Consider the following 22,378-nt stretch of genomic DNA (forward strand, 5'->3'; position numbering starts at 1 on the left):
TGCAGCAACAACAACAGATTGCTGTTGCTTGAAATTTCCTTGGCAAACAATGCAGTCAACAAGGATGGTTTCTCATCATCTAAGTTGTCAAAAGTTATTAATTTCAATGCTGTTCTTAGTAGTCCCATCTCAATGTTACAGTTTATGGATAAGAGCCATTTACAAAATGCTGTTCATTACAATGGCATAATTTCATTCCAAGGCTGGTTGATAGGCAATGTGAAAGAAGAAGTAACAAGCCTTCCTTTGCTGCAGCACAGAGTTCTGCACCCTCCTATAACCTGTTGCGTTCAGAAGAGGTTGAGAATGCTGCCTTATCTCTTCTGTTGAGATAAAATTCATTGCTGGTCTGGTCAGCATCTGTAAATGGGATGGAAACTGTCTCATCCTTTACTGGAGCAGTAAAATGTATTGGGATGTTTATTTAGTTAAACAATACACAGTTCTTTGTCCTTTCTATTATAAATAGGGAATACTAGAATTTAACAATAGAGTGCTGATAGCCTATGATATTGCAAGGCTTAAATCTCTCTGGTAGCCAAATGGGCTATGGGAAGATGTGATGCATCCAGATAGTCTTTCTTTAGCCAGGGTGCAAATTATCTGTAGCTAATAACAAATAATAGAAGTATGCTGAATCAGGCAGAGATTCAGAAAACCAAATCCGGTTTCTGTATTTTGCAGATCGGCTGACTTTTACTACTGACAGAACATCAATTAATTTTATATTCTGCTATGTATTCATTTGCTGCATCTTAAAACCATTCCAATCAAAATAACTCTGATCATCTCTATATGTATATGTGAAATGTAAGCTATCAGAGTTCTGTTTGACTGGAACACTACATATCATAATGTATTGTAACAACCAGAGTAACAATTCAATAATCAGTCAAAACTAACATAGATACACACACACACACACATAAATATAAAGAAACACACTTATCATAACATAACAATCAGATTAACAATCCAACAATCAACAGTAACGAAAATGTACATCATCCCTTAGAAAATCCAGGTTTTGATGTCTTCTGAAATCCTAGTAGGGTTGGGCTGCTATGATATGGAGCAGCTGTTGTGAAGCTGAATCCTATGGTTCTTGATGCTTTTATTTATGCTCAGTTTATATATTTTTAAGGAAGCTATAATTTTGAAAGTGCTATTTGGTTAAAAAAACCCATGACATTCTCAGGAATATCTCATCAAGACAAGAAGTGAGATGAATGTAACAGTATTCAGAAATTTATGCTTTCTCAAAACTATGTCAGCACAAAGTATGCTCCCTATATATTTTTATCTGGCACTATGCATGGGGAGGGGAAGAAAATATGGGTGACATTCAAAGCAGTTTTCAATGGCAAATACAATACAGTTAAGTTTCCAGTATTATATACCTATGAATAAATAACTTATTTTCAATAGGAACATTACTTTCATTCTTTGGGGGCTGTTAAGACTGCATGACTGTATAGCACATATCCATTGTGACAGATATGAAGGCATGTCGTAAATAGCAATTAACTATTAACAAATACCAGGAACTAGCATTAGTGCTGCCAACTTTTCTGTCTCTTCTATACTGAATGGTTCATCTTCAATATAGATAAAACATACTGGTTGGCAATTAGAAATATTAGAAATCAGCATTTATATTTCTTCAGACTAATATATAGGAAATGTTACATTCCTGTCATTCCATGATTGTAAAAACATTTAAATCCCCTTCTGACATTTAAAAAATATGCTTTTTCCATGCGACATGACAGTTTTAAAAATGATTTCTAAGAATTAGTCCTCAGTTCCGGGAACTAATACAGTGAAAACACTATAGAATCTCCAATTGCAGATATACATACTAAATTGGTTATTTTCTCCAACAATTACTAAGTACTTTGAAACTTGTTTGTCGGCAAAATTTGATTGATTTATTTGGATGAACCTTGAATGTAAACACCAACAAGCATTTCTGAGTTTTGTTGGAAATTCTCATAAGCGTGCAATGTTGTTTGTGGACTGGGCACACCTGCAATGAGCTATTAAAATCAGTTTCCTGAATTCTCTTCACCCAACAATGGCCAAAGATTCATTTTCCATTATTTTCTCAGAATATTGCACACTAATTACTCTGTTCTCCTCAAGCTACACCACCAAATTCCAATTACTATTGTTACTGAATAATATTTCTAAACACAAGTGAAGGGAAAGCATAATTCAAAACTTTCCTTTCTGAGAATTAATACATACTGATGTATTTGATTCCAAACTGGTGTTTAACCAAAGAGTCCAGCTAAAAGGATATTCTGAAATTGAAGTAATTGTAACTAAATTAACATAATAAGCATAATACCATAATACTGGTATTAATTGTTCATGTTAAAGTAAATTAATATGATTAGTTGTAGCACAATTACTATATTACTTTATTGTTGGTTTAAGATGTATTGCGACATTGGTGGAGAAGCAAACATTCCTATTTACAAAAGTTAAAGTCTGTGGAATCCAAGGCCACCATAGACAGCTGCCATAATGTCATCAGGTAAAAAAGTATGCACAACTGGATACTTACTCTGAAATTATGTGAATTAAAATCCATTACATCTGGCAGTTGGTAGATCAATATCATAAACATTCAAATTACAAAGCAAGATAAGCTTCAAAAACAAGCTTAAAAACAGAGGGTGAGAAAAAAAGCTTTTAACTTGGCATGTTAAATACCTACTGGAAATTAAACTTCCTTACCTAAAGGTGAAAGAACGATAACAAATTGATTTTTTACTGAGTACAGCCACAAAGTCCTCCTTCTGGTCATCTGTATCTCCACATCTGTTTGAACATGTATGAAAGCCTCTATGACCTATCAATTGCCTGATTAATGGCCTTCTTATATAGAGGAGAGAAAATGGGGCCCAGTTGTGCTATCTGAATATCAGAGGCTGAATTATGACTCTATTTCTCACTGCAGACCCATCTCATAGTAGTGAGCAGTAAAAATTAGGATTTTAATGTTAACAGTGAACTTCAGAAGACAGCTCCATCACCCTGCTTGGATCTGGAATAGCTGATGCTTTACAATGTACAGACAAAAGAGAAGTTCAGGCTCATCAGGATGGCAATAATAGTTTTCATCCTGAAACAGCGAGTTTTGCATGAAACCTGGAATCTATTGAAATGTAAAATGCTTTGGTTAGGGTCATGTAACAGCAAGATTGCTATCTTGTTCTAGCTTTAGATCAACCTTCCTAACAAGAACCCTGCAGATGTGTTAGGAATGCAATTCCCAGAACTGAGACCTATGCTGGCTAGGTTGACCAAAACTGTTAACACAGATTTTTAGTTTTTACTAAACTGTTAAAAGAATTCCATGGGGAATAAAATCGCTTCCCACATGTACACACTCTTTATAATGAAAAAAGCTGATCATTGATCTAAATGTGGCTTCCCTTTTCCATCCAGCTTTGTGAAGTCCATATAATGCTGAGCATATATTTACAATCTAGTTCATTTTTTAAATCTATACAGTGATTTACACATTACAACTAAGGAAGTGGCTCTTTGTAACTTATATGTAAACATTGAATTCTAAAGAGACTTTAATTGATTACCTGAAATGCACAGAAAAATTGAAGAAGCAGCTTCACCTACAGAAGAAAATGAGGAATCAATATGAAATTTTCATTAGTAACCAGATTCATTTACAAAAGATCAGATCTGTTTCCTTTCTACTCCATTCACCTACGCTGATGAGGTCATATATTGGTAGAACAGGGCCATTAGCAATAGGAAAGTTCTTAAAAGAAAATGATTCTTAAGGACCGCATGTTAAGAGATTTCAGTCAGAGTCTGTATGCTAGGTAAGTGAGCATATTTACTAAAGAAATGATCAAAGAAAAGGGTTCTTCTTTAATCATCTGCTCATCTTTTAGATAGTTTGTAATATAAAACAAGTTTCCACATAAATCTGTTGACCAAATATACATTTACTGACAGTTTTATAGTCACGGTATCTTTTTTGTATGAAAGCAGCTCTTAAGACACACAGGAGGTGACTACACTGAATATATCAATAGTGCAGAGATTCCTCCTGAGAGTCAATCATAGTCCTGCAGAGAAGATAGTCATCCCATGTCATATCTGCATAACCACAGTTGAGATTATGATGCATGGTAGTGGCAAACAGAATTCATAGCAGGGAAATAACACAAGACTCAATATATAATCCAGTGGGAAAAGAATATTAGTATGGGATATTAGTAAGAGTTTAGGAATGAGAAAATAAGCAATTCAGCAAATGCTCATTTTACAAAATAAACACAGGTTGGAATCTGAGAACATAGACTTCTAATATAACAGACAAGCGAACAGTTGCAATTTTTTTTGTTATCTCAAAAGGAGCTGAATCAATCATTCTGTAGACATGCTGGATAAAATTCTGAGAGCTACCTGAGACAGTACTAGACTGGTTACTGTCTATGCATAAGTATAATCTGTTTCATGGCAAACATATGTAGGTCCTAGAGGCAGAGAACTACCTAGAGATATCAAAATTTGGCAATTTTATGACAAAAACTCTCACAATTTTCAGCCAAGTGGGAATTCTGGAAGTTAAAGCCCACAAGTTTTAAAGTTGCCAAGGTAAGACACTCCTTGAATAACCTTTTCCTCATAATGAGTGTAATATACGATCAATGCTTAAGTGAACAGAGTTTCACATTAAACACACGTTGGTAAAAACTAGACTCCAAGAAGAATTTACTTGTCAACACTTCCATCTTTTTACCAGTTATTTGAACTAGGCGTTGCTTATTAATCCCATCTTCCCACAGATTATTCAAATATAGGTGAATTCCTTGATGACCTAATTCATCAAGGAGAATTTTAAAGTCTGTTGCATAATGGGGAAAATGTCCCATTAATTTCAGTAAAATGCACTTCTATACAATTCCATGTATAGTATCATAATATAGAACACAAATTATATTGCTTGATTGGTGGAAAAACTCCCTACATTGTATTAATTGATAGACTATACCACAATAATATTAATAAACTATTGTAACAACAGAATAGAATAAAGAAAGAAAGACATCATTACGTGATCTATTTTCTTATTGGCATATTTCACTGCACCGCTTCAAAATGTGAAAGGTAGCAATTAGGAGATGAGATGAAGACAGTCTTTTCAACTGAATCATCTTCTTTACCCCTAAGAATATACTTATTCTTTGGGGAAAAGTCAAGTAGTTAGGTCAGTCTGTCTTGCTATAAGCCACTAAACATAACTGTATAAAATGTTTTCCTCAATACTTAATTCTTGGGTTAACAATTCAGGGCACATGGAATTCAGCATGTATCCTTCAGTGCCTGCCCTGAAATCCAACCACATTAATGTGTACTTTCACATTTCTTTCTGAAACAGTGATTATCGCTTCAAAGCAAAGCAAGCACGGGTATGTTGGTTGCCATAAAATGGCTAATAAGCTTGTGTCAATCTAGGAACTGATGCTAGATGTGTTTGTTACTGTCCTATTAGCTGCTATTACCTAGGCAGTTATATAGGAGCCCCCCTAGGTTGTAGAGTTGCTGAGATGAGGCCCTGAAGGTCAGTAATAGTTGCACTACTGAGTTTTGATTATAATCAAAATGAAAATTTCAAGTGAAATAATGCTTATAGAAAGTTTTCAGATGTAAAAAAATAGACAGAACTGTGATTTCCAGTACTGGAGTATAAGGAGAAAATGTGTAATAGGCTGCTACAGCTAAGAGGATGGTTGTTCATCATTAATCATATAAAGACCAACTGACTGACCATTGTGTAACTACAAATAAACTAAAAGGCTGAAACTGCAGTTAAGCCTACAGCTAGACATCCAGGCTATATACAGAATTGATTTGAAGGGGGAAATGTAATATAGGTGTATATATACATGGGATAGAATGCAAAACCTTTTTCTTGCCCGTCATAGCTCTATTAACCATGAGCAAAAGGATTAAAATTACAGAGGATTTTCCTTTCCTTCCAGCAAATAACTCAGTAAGGAGGCACTAGAGATATGTGAAAGCTGCTGGAAGATATTCTTGGAAATGAAATCTCTGAAGAGGTTTTTAAAGTTACATACCCTTCATAAGAAAAAAGTTTTCTAAAGTAATAACTGATTTATGAACTGCAAAAGGATTTAGAATTCTGAGTCGCTAGAAGAAATTACATGTCTAAATGAGACCATGTCTATTGATTATATTATTAGCTATGTGTTTTAACATATATTTAATAGTGGTAAGTGCCCTGAATTGTATTTTAAACATGATATTCAAGCGCCCCCTGAAATTTTAAATATCTAAGTTGCAAGATTTTGACCAGTTTGTTCTATCCATGCTATCTATGAGTGAAGATTAGTACAAATTTTGGTGATTGGTGCTGTTATCTGCGTGATCATTACTATATTAATTTTTATGAAATTTTATTGTACTCTGTGTCTTTCTAGTTTTATTATTAATTACAGATTTATGCACTTTTATTATAGATTTCTCTGGCCCAAAGCCAGAAAAGGTTTTGATTGATTTGATTGAAAACAAGATTTAAAGTCATTCGGGATACAACTTGAGTCAAGCCTTGATAGTACAGTGGTCTAAGCACCCTGTTATTAACACAGTTGCCTGCAATTTACTGCTGGTTCGAATCTCGCCAAGGCTCAAGGTTGACTCAGCCTTCCATCCTTTCTAAGGTAGGTGAAATGAGGACCCAGTTTGTGGGGGCAATAAGCTGACTTTGTATAAATATACAAAAGTATGAAGGCTATTGCTTAACGCACTGTAAGCCACCCTGAGTCTCCGGAGAAGGGCGGCATATAAATCAAATTAAAAAAAAAAAAAAAGCAGTTGAGTCAAGCAGCTGGTCTAAGGACACTCTAACAGATTTCTGCCTAGAACCCTAAAATCACATGCAGCAACAATTTATCTACGACAGCTTGGGATCACTGGATCAAATTGGATTTGGATAAGCAAACTGCATTTGTTCTGCTTTAGAAGACATGGGAATTATGACAAGATTTCCTTGGCTGGGGCTGTAACCACAATGCGATGATGAGCTGTTTATGCTGAAAGCTTGATATGAAATACATAGATAATCCTGGCTTTGCCATGCACATGTACTTCTTCGTGTAAGTAACATGGGGGAAGGGGGAAAGCCTCAGGTGAGATGAAGCTAATTGTACATCTTTTCCAGGATAATAAGAAGTGTGGCTGGTCGATCAGAATAGTTTGTTGCATTTCTTCTGATAAAATTATAGGGTAGGATTTTTGGGCTCCTAAGCCTGCCATACCACAGCTTGTTCAATCTGCAAACCATGCCATACTCCCTTCAAAGATTTTTCCACTGTTGAGGGAAGATGGATTATTGCCTTACATTTTCTGTCTTCCAAAACTGTAAAGTATATCTTGTGTAATTTAAAACTGAAATGTCCTTAGAATGGAAATATGTGTCCAAACTATCCTAAATGAGGGCTTCTCCCAGACGAACTTTAAATTAAAACAGAAATAAAATAATAAATAGCAGCATAGTATAAGCGAAAGACTGTGAAATAAAATATAGGTACCGTGTTTCCCCAAAAATAAGATCCACCCTGAAAATAAGCCCTAGTCTGATTTTGGGGGGTGGGCCTAATATAAACCCTACCCCAAAAATAAGCCCGGGGGATGGGCGTGGCCAGCACAAGAGGCAGTGACCACCTGGGGGCCGATGGTGTCCAGCAGTAGCCACAGCCCGCTGGCCCCTGGCACAGCACAGATAAGTCTGAGCATGGAGGCAGAGTGGAGGGGATACAGGCCATCTGGACATGCTGCACGGCTGCCTGGCTCATGGGAGGCTTGCGGGAGGCTTGTGCAGTGGCACTGGCACCAGGGGGAGGCAAAGACACAGCGGGGAGGCAGGCTATTCCAATGCCCCACATGGGCACCTGCCCCAGCAGGCATGGGCAGACAAAGAGATGGTGGGAATGGAGTGGACAGCATGTTGGCATCGCCTACCTCCCCCCATGCCTCTGTCTCCACCTGGCTCTGCCACGCACTTTTTGCCCAAAGGGAGACTGGAAGCTTCGTCTGCTTGCAAATGGGGAACTTTGAAACAGAGCTAATTGCTGTTTGAAATTACAAGAGCACTGAAAAAAGTGACTTATGACCCTTATTCACACTTATGACTGTTGGACAGCATCCCTCTGGTCACGTGATCAAAATTTAGACACTTGGCAATTGACTCATAGTTATGACGGTTGCAGTATCCTAGGCCACGTGATCCCCTTTTGGGACCTCATGACAAACAAAGTCAGATTCACTTAACAACTGTTTACTAACTTAACAACTGCAGGGATTCATTTAACAACTGTGGCAAGAAAGTTGTAAAGTGGGGCAAAATATGCTTAATTGTCTCACTTAGCAACAGAAATTTTTGTCTCAATTGTGGTCGTAAGTTGAGGACTACCTGTTCCTAAGTCCTCTTTTTGCCTGTATTTCTAGCCATTAAAAAGAATTTCCAAGTTGTGTAGACACTTACATGAATTTGACTAACCATAAAGATTACGTTAATGCATTACAATTATTCATGATTATATAGCGTTTGAGATCAGTGCATTGTCAAAGTATTTCATAGACCAATGCAGAAATTGGCAATTAAGAATAATTAAAATTTTCAGCACTGATACCATCATCAAGAAGTCAGTAACTACGATGGACACTGATAGCCTTGCATATAAGCTAATGCCACTAGCTATCTAAGACTATGTTCTAGTTTTAAGGCAGATGACTGGTGCCTGTATTAAAAGTCGGGTTGATTTTCAGTCCTGAATATGCTGAGCCTTTTTCCCAATCAGCCTTGCATGGTGCCAGCTGCATTTTCAAGGAATCCAAATCCATTTGGTAAGCCAATCAGAGCCGTGTAGCTTTTATTAAATCATGTATTAGTTAAACACCAATAACAAAGACATCATGACTAAGAAAGCTTTCTCCTTTGAACTAGAATTTGCACAGTTCAAATCCCATTCCCACAGCCAGTGGATTAATGTCTACATTATCTGAGCATACGAAGGCATCTCTGTCCTACAGACTTGCAAAAAGGAAGCTGTTTTCCTTGTCAGGATATTAAGATTTGTGTGTATTTGCCAGGAGCTCATACTCTAGGCCAGCACAGCTTGTCTTGGGAGGAGCTTGTACGATAAGCGTATTACCATTAAAAAACCCCGTGCTGGGTATTAGACATTATTTCTCTCATACATGATACGTTGTAATAAGATTTGAATGCAGTAATGCCTCCCTGAAATATAGCTGGAGGTAAGGCCCAACAGGGAGCAAGGGATAAATCCATATTATAAATTAAACTATGGGGTAGCATCTTCAGTTAAGGCTGCATTACATCCTTCTGTTGAAATTAAGGCAGAATATTTATACGCATCTGGTAACATGCCTTTATTTTACCTGATTTGTAACTTAGCAACCTCTCATTTAACATTCTTGCCATTACTTACACAGCAGCTAATAAATCTAGCCAAGTTTTGGCAATCTACTTCCAAGTGATATGAGATGGTTTAAGCACACAGGCAATATGTGAAGCCCCACTAGCTTTTCCAACATATTATTTACCTGTGAAGATGTATAGACCTCCTATTGTTGAAAGTCAAGTTTGATCAGACTGAATTTTCTTACAAAAAGCAACAGAATTTATAGAAGAAAAGCAAGAATCCAAGGATCAAAAAAGATACTTAATATAAAGTCTGATCAAACTGATCAAGTCTGGTGTTATTGCAGGAAGCTGCAATTTCTTGAAGTGTTTTGTGAAATTCTTGGACATCGTACCAAGTGCCCTGATGACAATGGGTATCACTGTGACATGTTTCATCCATAGCCGTGTAGTTTCTATGGCCAGGTCGCGACATTTCATGTTTTTTTCCAGTTCTTTTTCTTCGACTCTGGCGTCTCCTGGTACCACGATGTCAATAAATTGTACATTTCGGTTTTCGACAACTGTGATATCTGGCGTGTTGTGTTCCAAGTGACGATCCGTCTGTATTTGAAAGTCCCACAAGATCTTCACATTATTGTTGTTGTTGTTGTTGTTGTTGTTGTTATATGATAACCTAAAGAGCAGGATCAGGCTGATGCAGACTATAATTGGTTTATTGTTGTCAAACAAGCTTCATGGTGAAGTCATCCTGTTCTAAAACTGCCTACATAATTATTTTATCCAGTTAATCATTCTGCCTGGATCAGTACATAGATTAAGTTAAAATAAATGAAGACTCTCTTTTATAACATTCCTACCGCTAAAACAGATCCTAACTCAAAGGTTCTGTGGTGTTGCAGGCAGAATCACAAGTAGCATTTCCACCTGGTCAAAATGCAGAGAATAATAACATTCGACCAGTTATCCTTTGCAAGGCTTTTCAGAAATAGTTCTTGTGAAGTTCAGTGAGACTTGTTCCAAATTAGTGTTTATGCTGCAGGTGTCCATCTTATTTCCATCTTCAGTCTCTTGACAGATACACAGCTGGTAAGACATAAAAATCAAAGTGAGACTACTAAAATCAGTTAACACAAAAATGTTATCTACATTCTATGAAATGCTGAGAGATAAAGCTGAGAGAAGCTTCTGCCACAAATAATTCTGGAAAAAGGCTTATTTGTGTCCTTTCCTTTTCTAAATGAAACTTCAATCAGCATTAATATACAGCAGTCTAATTTTTTTTTGGACTGGTAATATGACATCTGGCTTCAGGCAGGAATAGTAAGAATTGAATCACTGATGACATTGTCTAAGGCACAAGTTTTTGTCAAGACAGGCTGCAACAAAATAAAATTGTGGGTGATTCCAGCATCCAGCACGACTTGTAAGTTGCCTTCAGCCCTCAAGGGTTTCCCCACTACCATAACCTGGACTTTTATGTGATGTGCAATTTTTACTCATAAAACAGACTGAACAAACAATTGCTTAGATACTAGATGTGGTAATTAGCCACATCTCTTTCTCCAACTTCCTCGATTCAGATCCACTTAACCTCAGGCCAGGAGAAGTTCACCAAGCCACTGATTATAGAATACAATAGAATAGAATTCTTTATTGGCCAAGTGTGATTGGACACACAAGGAATTTGTCTTGGTGCATACGCTTTCGGTGTACATAAAAGAAAAGATACATTCATCAAGAATCATAAGGTACAACACTTAATGATAGTCATAGGGAACAAATAAGTAAGTAAATCTTAAGTATACCAGCAACAAGGTTCAGTCATACAGTCATAAGTGGGAGGAGATGGGTGGGAGGAACGATGAGAAGATTAATAGTAATGCAGTCTTAGTAAATAGTGTGACAGTGTTGAGGGAATTATTTGTTTAGCAGAGTGATGGCATTTGGGAAAAAACTGTTCTTGTGTCTAGTTCTGGTATGCAGAACATCATCTATATATTATCATCTATATTTCAGTATCTGGGAATGAAGTTTGACTGTCAAAGAAATTGGAACATTTCCCCAGAACCATCACTATATCATTTGTACAAGCTTTTAAATCTCCTGCCCTAAAGAAATAGAAACATGTTCATGAGATATTCAGCAGATGCACACTCATAATGTTGGCATATGGCAACAGGAATAAGCAAAGCATCTTTTTTGACAAAATACATAGCCTTTTTATTGTTGTTTGACAAAACATAATTTTCTCTTTTTGGTAATCACACCTTTTTAATTAACTTCCTCTTTATTCAAATGGGGACATGGTCCACCGCACAGATATAATTGATTCTGACAGAATGGTCTTCTCAAATAGGAACCACAGTGACATTTTTTTAGGAGTGAAAAGCAAGCAACAAATAGAAAAGCAATGCTTCTGTCATTCACTTTGCCCATCACCTAGTTGCCAGTTATATTTGGAATGCAATTTTTTTTCATCTTCAATTGCTAGTTTCCTTTTATGACTTTGGTCAGCAATTATGAATACATTTTTCTACAAAAAGGAAACAATTGCACAGATGTGGCAAAGGCAAATGGGTATCAAGATACCAGTGGTAGCAGAAAGGTTATGCTTCACATCCCCCCCCCCAAATGCCTTTACTCTGCAAACCCAGATAAGATTATTTCACTCCTCAGGTAAAACATTGAGTTTTTCTCTATCTTTTAGGTAAAGATGATATACATATATACAGCAGAACCTCTGGTCACGAACATAATTCATTCCATAACTTTGGTCACAAACCGATTTGGTCATGACCCGAACCTAATTTTGAAAATTTGGCGCTTACAAAAAAAAAAAAAAAAAAAACGGCGTGGAAGGGGAAATCGGCCGCAGGGGAAAAAATGTACATTTTTTTGATCGGAACCTGATTTGGTCATGGTCAGAAGCGTTTTGATCAGAGGTTCTACTGTATGTGGAGGTGACATAGACATATGTTATTTCTCTATCTGTTTGTGTGTATGTATACGTCTCTCTCTCTCTCTCTCTCTCTGTGTGTGTGTGTGTGTGTGTGTGTGTGTGTGTGTGTCACAACATATACACATTGTGGAATCTTCTCCCCTTAGAGATGAGGTTAACTTCATCATTCCTGGGTTTTTGAAGGTTTTTCAAGATTTGGTTATACCAGCAGGCTTGGAGACCCCAGGGGATGAGTGAATTCATGAGGTGGCTCCATTATTATTAACACCCTCCTTCTATTATTCTCTTTTCCTGCTTTAGTTCTTATCATTTTAATGCTCTTTTAATAATAGTTATATGTTTTAGATAATGTTTATTTTATTTATTTTACTCATTTATTGATTGTTGCATGTCATCCAGAGTTACTTTCCATGAGATGGGTGGCCATACAAATATTACTAAAACTCTCATGTCTCTTTGCTTGTTTGATACCTTCAACTGAATAAAACGATGCATCATAGGGCAAATATTTTTCAACCAAGATATCTCAAATGGGATAACTTACAGAATGCCAGGATCCATTATTGCCATGGGAATAAAATTTAGGGAAGTTATATAGCCATTTTAGCACCACTGTGATGCTAACAGCTTCAGCACTGCTGCAATCAGCTGCGGCCATGTGATTGTCGTTTCCAATGCTTACTGACAGCTTCTTGAAAACAAAGTTTTTACTTGTCATTTTGTCAAAACGGTGAAAAACAGCTCTTCTACACAAGCTCCTCCTTTCATATGTACATGTGACAACACAAAACAAATAGGACTAAAGGAAAGCTTGAATCCTGTCAGTGCAATGTTAATTGACGAAGGGGGATCAAATAACACGGAATGTCTCTAAGCTTCTTTGGAGGCGGGCAAGGTGACAGCAGCATTGCACTGTTACTGTACTCACAGAAGCCACATTCCTTTCCGCAAAAGGGCCTGAGGTGTGATGCTGCTTTTGTCTTTCTGATGAAAGAAACTGCTGGGAGCAACTTAAAACGAAGCTAATATGGTTAATTGAATTTAGTGCTGTAATATATAAAATAGGTTGATGTCCTAAAATTGCTTGGCAGCCAGCAGTCATTGACTATGTGCTACGAGCTAAAAAAATTAATGGAATTTTTCTACTTTCATATACCACACTTTAATAGCCATATCATATCTGTTCCAATAGAATCATATTTGGGCTATAAAACATTAGACAGAGAGGTCATTGGTGCTCTCTGAGCTTGGTTGTTTTCTTGCAGATGTTTCATTGCCCGAACTGATGATGTTACCTAGTTTCAATAATGAAATGTCTGCAAGAAAACAATCAAACACTGTTCTGCCCCAGCTTCGGATTCCCAGAGAATGTGACACACACCAAGCTTCGCAAACACTGTTTAATTCCAAACAAACCCCTTTCAAGAATGCAGGCTTCCCATGCAAAGGGTCCTTATCAAAGTTATTAAGAACAAAGTCCGACAAAGGTTGGCAATCAGCCCAGAAAACCAGATATGAGAAGTCGCTCGCTCTCCAAGATGCTCTGTAGTAATGAGATGTTGTTTCTAGCAAGAAAGCACTAACTGCATGCGACTTAAATAGGCTAAGGGAGTGGCTAATTATCCTCAAGCCCTACTCTCGAGTAGACCTCCTCCTCCCGAGTAGCCACTCCTGCCTTTTGGCAGCCCTGCGTGCCCGAGCATTGAGTAGAGGCTCCTCCACTTCGCTCTCTCCACTGGAAGGAGCCTCTGGAGGTTCTGAAGGCCCTGGCTGAGTCTCTGCCTCTGCCATCACATCCTCTTCGGCCTCCTTGCTGTCCGATGCGAGCGCCGGCTGCGCCGGCTGCTGGCGCAACACCACACCAGCCTCCTCCTCGTTGGGATCAGCCACGATCCACGTAGGCCGCTGGTGGGTCACAACAAACACAGAGAGCACCAAGGACTCCTCATTTCAACCCAGAGCTACAAATGTTCTCCTTTATTGGCACATTAGATAGAGACTTTTATTTGTAGCCATATTCAGATTATCCAGATTTTTTTCCAGCCAAAACAAAACATTATGGATTGTCATATTATGTAAAGCTAAACAAATGCTAGATGCATATTTAAGATCTATACAAATGTGCACTTAAGCCTACCCCTGATTATATTACAAATCAAATGCTGCTGAAATATAAAGTTATCATTGTCTGATTCTCTAAAAGTTTGACAAAATCTTCTCACTGTATCTGTAGATATTCTTAAAGCTATGATCAGCAGCTACAAGAAATAGACTATGGTATTTTAATATTTTCCTTTAATTTAATTTAATTTAATTTAATCCCCTGTTAAAGGCTGGGTAGGGTTGCCTGAAAGTGGACCCTGGCAAGGCTTTGGATTTGAGGTTTTCTTACCCATAGAGAATCTTTGGTCTTGAATGGGGTTGAACTACTTCAGACAGACCTGATGCTTAATCTTGGGGCTCATTCAAATAGCAGGTGGTAGTTGTGGACAGGAGACCTTTTGCACACCTGTGGGCTATGCATCATTTACACACTTTCCTGTCAAACAGGCGCTAATCACATTCACCCATGCCTAGCTACCTACTGTAATGTACTTTACATGGGGCTGCCCTTGAAAAGTATCAGGAAGCTTCAGTTGGTTCAAAATTTAACAGCCCACATGGTTTTTTGCAAGTCTAGATTTGCACATGTGTCATTTCACTGGCAGGAACTGCATTGGTTGCCAATTCACTTCCAGGTCAAATTCAAGGTGCTGGTTATTAAAACCTGACATGTTATCCAAAGTTTAGGTTACTCAAAGGACTGACTCATCACTCCAACCACCAGATCAGGGAGGCAGGGTATGTTACACGTTCCCTTCATCAAGGAAGTCTATCTAGTGGGACCACAAAGTGATGGAGATTTTCCATGGTAGCTTACTCCCTGTAGAACATCATCCCTATGGTGATAAGACTGGCCCCAACCTTGATACTCTTCTAAAAGACTCAATACATTCCTACCTCCTGGTGACAATTTTCAAACAAACCACTTAATTGTGCTCCATATGATTGTAGGATCCACAGACCTTCTGGCAAGATCTGTGGATCCTACAATCTTATGGAACACAATTAAGTGGTTTGTTTGAAAATTGTCATCAGGAGGTAGGAATGTATTGAGTTTTCTATTTAGAGTTTTATTCCTCTAGTCATCCAAAATCACTATGAGTGAGTTGGGCAGGTATATAAATGTCATAAATAAATAAATAATCATTATTTCAAAAGAGGTAAATGGTGTATAATTTAAACATATTTTAAAATAAGTGACATTTAAATTAGAGAAAGCATGAATAACCTATTTTAGCTGATAATTGACATAGTACATTAATAACTGACATAATGTAAAAACTTGAGTATAATTACTTATACTTGAGTGTAAGTAATCACTGTAAGATGATAAACTATTTATTTATTTATATTCCATATCTTCATTGATCAATACATTTGTGTACATAACTTGCTTGGCAGTATATTACCAGTAACATCTATTTATATGTATTATGTGGATATAGTCTGTCAGAGTAGATATAGAGGAATTCTGTGGCTAATAACATTCATCTGGAATGAATAACAAAAAGATTAAGATTTCCACAATATTTATACCCAACAAAAAATCCTCCTAGAACACTGGAAGGTGGAATTCATACTAATAAACAATTCCCTATAGGTCTAAGCCACTGTTATGTAGTAATTAAGGCACTGCCTTAAAATATTTTAAATGTTTTGTCCTCCTTTTTGACTCCTTCTTTCAGATGCAAGCAACCAGAACCATTTGTGAACAGGGCAAGGTAGATACAGTATTCTATTGTTGTCCAGCTATATTACAAGAATCTCACCAGACTGTCTTCCTTTCCTGGAAACATCAGATATAGATTTAAGTGTTTGACCTCAGACATTTTATCCCCTGAACTGACTCCAGGATAGAATCTCTCGTTGTTCTTTCCTCTAAAGGGGTCACTCTCTTTAAGCCAATGAGTCTGCCATACTTTCCAGTTTTAGAAATTATGTACCCTGTTTCCTCCAAAATAAGACATCCCCTGATAATAAGCCCAATCGGGCTTTTGAGCGCATGGCAGTAAAGCCAAGCGCTTATTTCAAGGTTCAAAGAAAATATAAGACAGGTTCTTATTTTCAGGGAAACAGGGTAGAACTCCAAATGAGTTTTCATTTGTATACGTTCTATTTATCAGCATTTACTATATTAATAATTAAAATTGATCTATCCATATAATTGTTATTTGTTGAAAAACAATATCAAAAACATTAAATATTATCATGAGTAAAGTATTTTTCATGAAAAACTCTATTTTTTATCAAATAAAAATATTAAGAGGAGTGACATTTTTAAATTTTTGACAGTATCTTTAATATCTAGCAAAAAAAAAAAAATGATTATCCTGAGACCACACTTTAAGAATCACTGTATTAGAAACTTAGGTTCAAATCTACCTTAATTAACTTTACCTTAAAATTAACTTTAACATGGAACATTTGTAAATTGCTTTTTATTAATTTTTGGATTTTAGATGTCATTGGAAGATTCTTACAAGATAAGTTCTTTATTCATTACTATGCAATGAACTATCCATACAATTCATTTTCTTCTTTGGGGAAAAATCCTATTGATAATTTGTCTTCTGTAGCTCAAAGGACATTAATGGATAATAAGTTCTGAAAACACTGCAAAGGAAAAGGTTTAAGTGGATAAAATTGTATGAGTTATGTTTTGGATAGGTTATATTTTAAGTTCTTTAAGTTTCAGTGGAGTCCTGTATGCAATTGAATATAACAAAATATTTGTTTTATTTTTTTCCATGCAAGATAATTGTAAATTAGAGTAGAAAAAAATAGATATTTCAGCTACTGTTCTAAGCTGTTGTGGCCCGCCAGCAGCCTGCATGGATTGTGGCTGATCCCGATGAGGAGGAGGCTGGTGTGGTGTTGCGTCAGCAGCCTGTGCAGCCAGCACTCGAGTCGGACAGCAAGGAGGCTGAAGAGGATGTGGTGCCAGAGGCAGAGACTCAGCTAGGGCCTTCAGAACCTCCAGAGGCTCCTTCAAGTGAAGAGAGTGAAGTGGAGGAGCCTCTTCTCAATGCTCGAGCACGCAGGGCTGCCAAAAGGCAGGAGTGGCTACTCAGGAGGAGGTCTCCTCGAGAGTATGTCTTCGGGTTAATTGGCCACTCCCTTAGCCTATTTAAGTTCGCACACAGATAGCAAATGTTGCTGGAAACAACGTTTGGTCCTACGCAGAGCATTTTGAGAGTGAGTTTTTGTTACAACTTGGTTTCTGGGCTGATTGCCAACCTTTGTTGGACTTTGTTTAATCTCTGTAATTCATAGCAGGCTGATAAGGACATTTGTGGTTAAAGCTTGCATTTTGAGAGGGGTCTGTTTGTATTAAACAGAGTTTTTGGAGCTGTGGGTGTGTGCTACATTTCCTGGGACCCGTAGCTGGGGCAGAACATAAACACACTTAGTTGTAACTTCTAACCATCCAGAATAAATAGAATTAAGAGTAAATGGGTGAAGGATAAGAGTAAGGGTAAACGGCTGTAGTTATCTCACTGTGATAACAGAATGTAAGGAACAAGGATAGAAAACCTGGGAAAGGAATGTGGAAGATTGGAATAACATCCATCATCCATCCATCCATCCATCCATCCATCCATCATAATATTTCTATAGACCTCTGGTGGCGAACCTATGGCACATGTGCCAGAGGTGGCATGCAGAGCCCTCTCTGTGGGCACGCGCGGCATCACAGCAGCCCAGCTTTTCCTGTTCCAAACAGTACCTATAAAACGTGAAAAGAAATTCTTTGATGATTTGAATACATTGATCTTGAAATTTATTTGACAAGGGAAAAAAGCTAGAATTAAATTGAAAATGTTACAAGAATCTAAAGAAAATGGAGGATTTGGACTATCAGATTAGTTTTTATATTACCACGCATGTGTTATAACATGGCTAAAAGAGTGATAACCCCCTGACACAAGAGACTGTTATATTCAGTCTTTTGTTTCTTTTATAGTGGGTGAGGAAAGTCTGTTTGGGGATACTCAGTCAGTACGAAGGGAAAGGCCATTCAGTTGAGCCAGTTTATTCTATTCTTATGGGGAAAATGAAACTCAGGCTTGCTCACTAATATGGGAGTGGGCACTGATGTCTCTTCCTTCTTTTAATCCCACAGCAAGATCACACCAGAAGTGGATGAACTGATAGAATCCATGCTGATGGACCTTTCCATTTTTTACTGGATGGCTACCCTGGAAACACAGGACAATGTTTCTGAGGTACCACTTTAACCAACATTTCTGGGATTTCCTTTCTGGTTTTGCATGGATGGGGAAATGTTCTCCAAAAGAAATAGCACCATCTCTTATGTTTCCTTTCAGGTAGAGAAGAAGTTGTTGGAGGAGGCCTTTGGCTTCACACTCAGAAGCCTTCTTCGACAGTCTCCCACCACAGAGCAGTTCATTTTTATTCTGAAGGTAAGGGTCCAGAAATCCCATGGCAGCTCGAAGGAACACTATCATAAATTGCACATGTGTGTTTTGGCAGTGAGATTCTTAATTCTCAGAAATGAGAAAACATGTCTTTTCTTTGTCAATTCCACAGCACTTGGATCCACATGGGAAACTGTTCTTGCCGGTACTGAACTAGCTTCTCTACTGTGGGAACCATCATCCCAGGATCGATGTACGTAGCAAAACTAAATTAACATGAATTGTAGCCTTTGAGTCCCCCGCAGCTCTTGGGACCCCACCCTCAAATAACGTCCCTCTTGGAGCCAGAGAGAGCACGGGGGGGTGGTCTTTTTCCTCTCATTCTACTTAAGGAAATTCTGGGAAGGATGTCTTGCTAGTAATATGTGAGTGATGGGCCAAGGGAAGGAGAATTACTCTCCAAGAACCTTGGCAACAGAGTGAGGCATTTCTTTAACTTACAGCTCGATGAAGTCCAGCAGGCTTTCCTAGATGTTCCCAGGGAAATCTGGCAGGCTGGAATGACCTAAGAAAACATCAATGAAGGTAACTTTATTGAGAACACTAAGGGCAGAGGGTGAGGGTTACTTATGTCCTGTCCTCCTAGTTACAAGTGTCACATCAACCATACACTAATGTCATCACATTTCGGGTAGTTGGCAAGCTCAAATTTACAATCCTTTACAGCATCCAATGGTTACATGATTGCAGTTTGAGATATTTTCATTGTTTTAAGGCAAAAAAAGGGTAGGGGGAGGAACAACCAGCCACTCAATAATCTGCTTTTGGACTTACCACCATGTGATTCACTTAACAACTGTTGTAAAAATGATTGTAAAATCGAATTTGGTCATGTGGCGACTTGATTTAAAACTGTAATGACTGATCATGCAGAGTTTGATCTCCCTTGTTGTCATAAATTGAGTCAACTCCCATAGATGGAAAACGTCTATATGTTTTCCACCTGTGTAGCAAACAGATCAAATTTCAATATCTTTTTCTTTCAATTTTTCTCATCTTTTATTTCCATGTAGGTGACCTAGAAGTAGAGGAGCTGTGACCTCCACCTCCCACCGTTGATCCACCTATATTCAACAATGGATGAAGATAAGCTACTCTATCTCAGGAATGGCCCTTTCTTTCTTCCTTGTATAAATTGTATAAGTTATATATAATAGTTGAATTTGATCTGTTGTTACTTCTGACTGTATAACAATTGTTGTTATCTTTCTAGATCACTGGAAGACCAGAACTCCCTACTGCTGAAGTTCCCCTTGGAGTTTGGAAGATGGCACTGGGGTTGCATATGTTGTAGAGCAGACCTCGACCATAATCGTTTTTAATATGCTGCAGCAGGGTTGGTAGTGTGGAAGGTTGGACTAAGAGGGAGAATGAGGGAGGGAGGAAGGGAGGGAGGGAGGGAGGGAGAGGGAGAGAGAGGGAGGGAGGGAGGGAGGGAGGGAGGGAGAGGGAGAGAGAGGGAGGGAGGGGCCTCCCAGGTAAACAGACAGAAGTCTGAAGGTAGCCCTTTTGACTGAATTTCTATCTTCTTTATCTTGTTTCCTTAAATGGGTGGCATAAACCTGTCCCATAGACAGACTGTAACTTTATGTTTATGTACCTATATGCACGTGTTTATGTATTTATTTTGCTTGTCATATTCTGTTTTTAATTGTATAATTGATTTTATGGTTGTTTGCCACCCATTGTCACTTGTTTGACATGGGCCCCTTTACAAGTTGAATAAATAAATAAGCATAATTTGAATATTTTTCCTTCACTTGTTTTCCTAACAAACCTGTGCTCTTTTCTTTATTTCATTATTTTTTAAAATCTGTATTTGTTTGGTTATCTGATTTCCAAATATAAATAAAGGTACAATGTAAGTCTGTCTTTTGTAGAAAAATTTTTATTGCATCCATCTAGGGGACCTTCTGTCCATCAAAACTTTGAGTATAACTGAACTGAAGTTTTAGACAGGAAAAAGAAGCCCATGGATTTGTTGAGAACTTGGGATAATGATACTTTTTTTTTTAGTAAGGTCTTAATAACCATAAGGAATGTTTTATAAGAATCTGTAAAGCCCCAAAAGAACAAACATTTGTTTGTTTGTTTGTTTTAAAAGCTTTCTATGGTATATCTATCCCCCAAAAGAATACGATCATAATAAACCTAAAGAATGTTTTAGGATTATTATTAACCCTACTATACTACCATTTCTTACAATACTAGACAACACAGTATCAACAGTAGAGACCTTCAAGCTTCTAGGTTCTATCATATCTCAAGACTTAAAATGGAAACCTAACATAAAAAATGTCATAAAAAAAGCACAACAAAGAATTTTCTTTCTGCGCCAACTCAGAAAGTTTAGACTGCCCAAGGAGTTGCTGATTCAGTTCTACAGAGGAATTATAGTCTGTCATCTGCACTTCTATAACTGTCTAGTTTGACTCTGTAACCAAACAAGACAGACACAGACTTCAACGGATAATTAGAACTGCAGAAAAAACAGTTTTGAAATATCCTGTCTCGAATTGATTTATGCCTGCAGTTTTTGCTTTGCTTATGAATAGAGGCATCTAAATAGTTGGGTTCTTCTTTCAATAAGCTCTTAAGTACTGGCATCTGCTGTGGCCTATTAAGAAAGACTTCGGAGGCTGCTTCTTGCTCTAATAAACATGTTTCTCCAATTCTTATTTAAGGAAATATAATATTCTGCCTTTTTAATATTTCCCAAAATATTTCATTCTTCTGGGGGCAGAGGCTAATTCCCACAACACTGTCAAACTATTCATTAAGTATGTATTACTATTATTCTTCTCATCTTTCCTATTACCTATCTCCTTTTCTACTTATGACTACAACTTTGTTGCTTATATATTTCCGATTTACATTGTTTTACTTAGTTTCCTGGTATGATTTATGTTAATTGCTTATTCAGTATCCTATGACTATCACTAAGTGTTGTATCTTATGATTTATGATAAATGGATTTTTATGATGACTATGATGATGATTTATCACTTATAGCTTTTATATACACTGAGAACTTATGCATCGAAGACAAATTCCTTGTGTGTCCAATCACACTTAGCCAATAAAGAATTCTATTCTATTCTATTCTATTCTATTCTATTCTATTCTATTCAGACAAAACACTGACATATTTAATTGTAACAATGTTTAATTTTTATTAAGTTCAGGGGTCCCCCCCCTGCAGGGGGGGAGGGGAGAGAGAGAGAGAGAGAGAGAGAGAGAGAGAGAGAGAGAGAGAGAGAGAGAGAGAGAGAGAGAGAGAGAGAGAAATGATATTACAAAAGTTTTTCTTTCTTACTGTTGCTAAATGTAATATTTCAAAAGCAGAAAAAAAATGAAGGGGTATAAAAGTGCATTTATCACATTTTTCTTAGAACAATTAGCTGAACTCTGCCTTGTTTATCATTA

The 22,378-nt window shown here is 37.4% G+C and overlaps 1 long non-coding RNA gene across 3 annotated transcripts in view; it reads right to left on the minus strand.

The window, feature by feature from the left end:
* Window positions 1-8,906: 8,906 nt before the first annotated feature.
* The window catches only part of LOC117655927 (uncharacterized), a 55,321-nt gene continuing 41,849 nt past the window's right edge, over window positions 8,907-22,378 (minus strand). For all 3 annotated transcript variants that reach the window (XR_015728949.1, XR_004588823.3, XR_004588824.3), the window contains exons 4-6: window positions 19,394-19,457; window positions 18,134-18,240; window positions 8,907-10,534 (exon numbers count right to left, since the gene is read on the minus strand). This is a non-coding gene — a long non-coding RNA (uncharacterized LOC117655927). The remainder of the gene's footprint in view (window positions 10,535-18,133; window positions 18,241-19,393; window positions 19,458-22,378) is intronic.

This window comes from Pantherophis guttatus, chromosome 7 (genome assembly GCF_059756535.1).
Source record: "Pantherophis guttatus breed Tessera chromosome 7, ASM5975653v1, whole genome shotgun sequence".
NCBI classification, from domain to species: Eukaryota; Metazoa; Chordata; class Lepidosauria; order Squamata; family Colubridae; genus Pantherophis; species Pantherophis guttatus.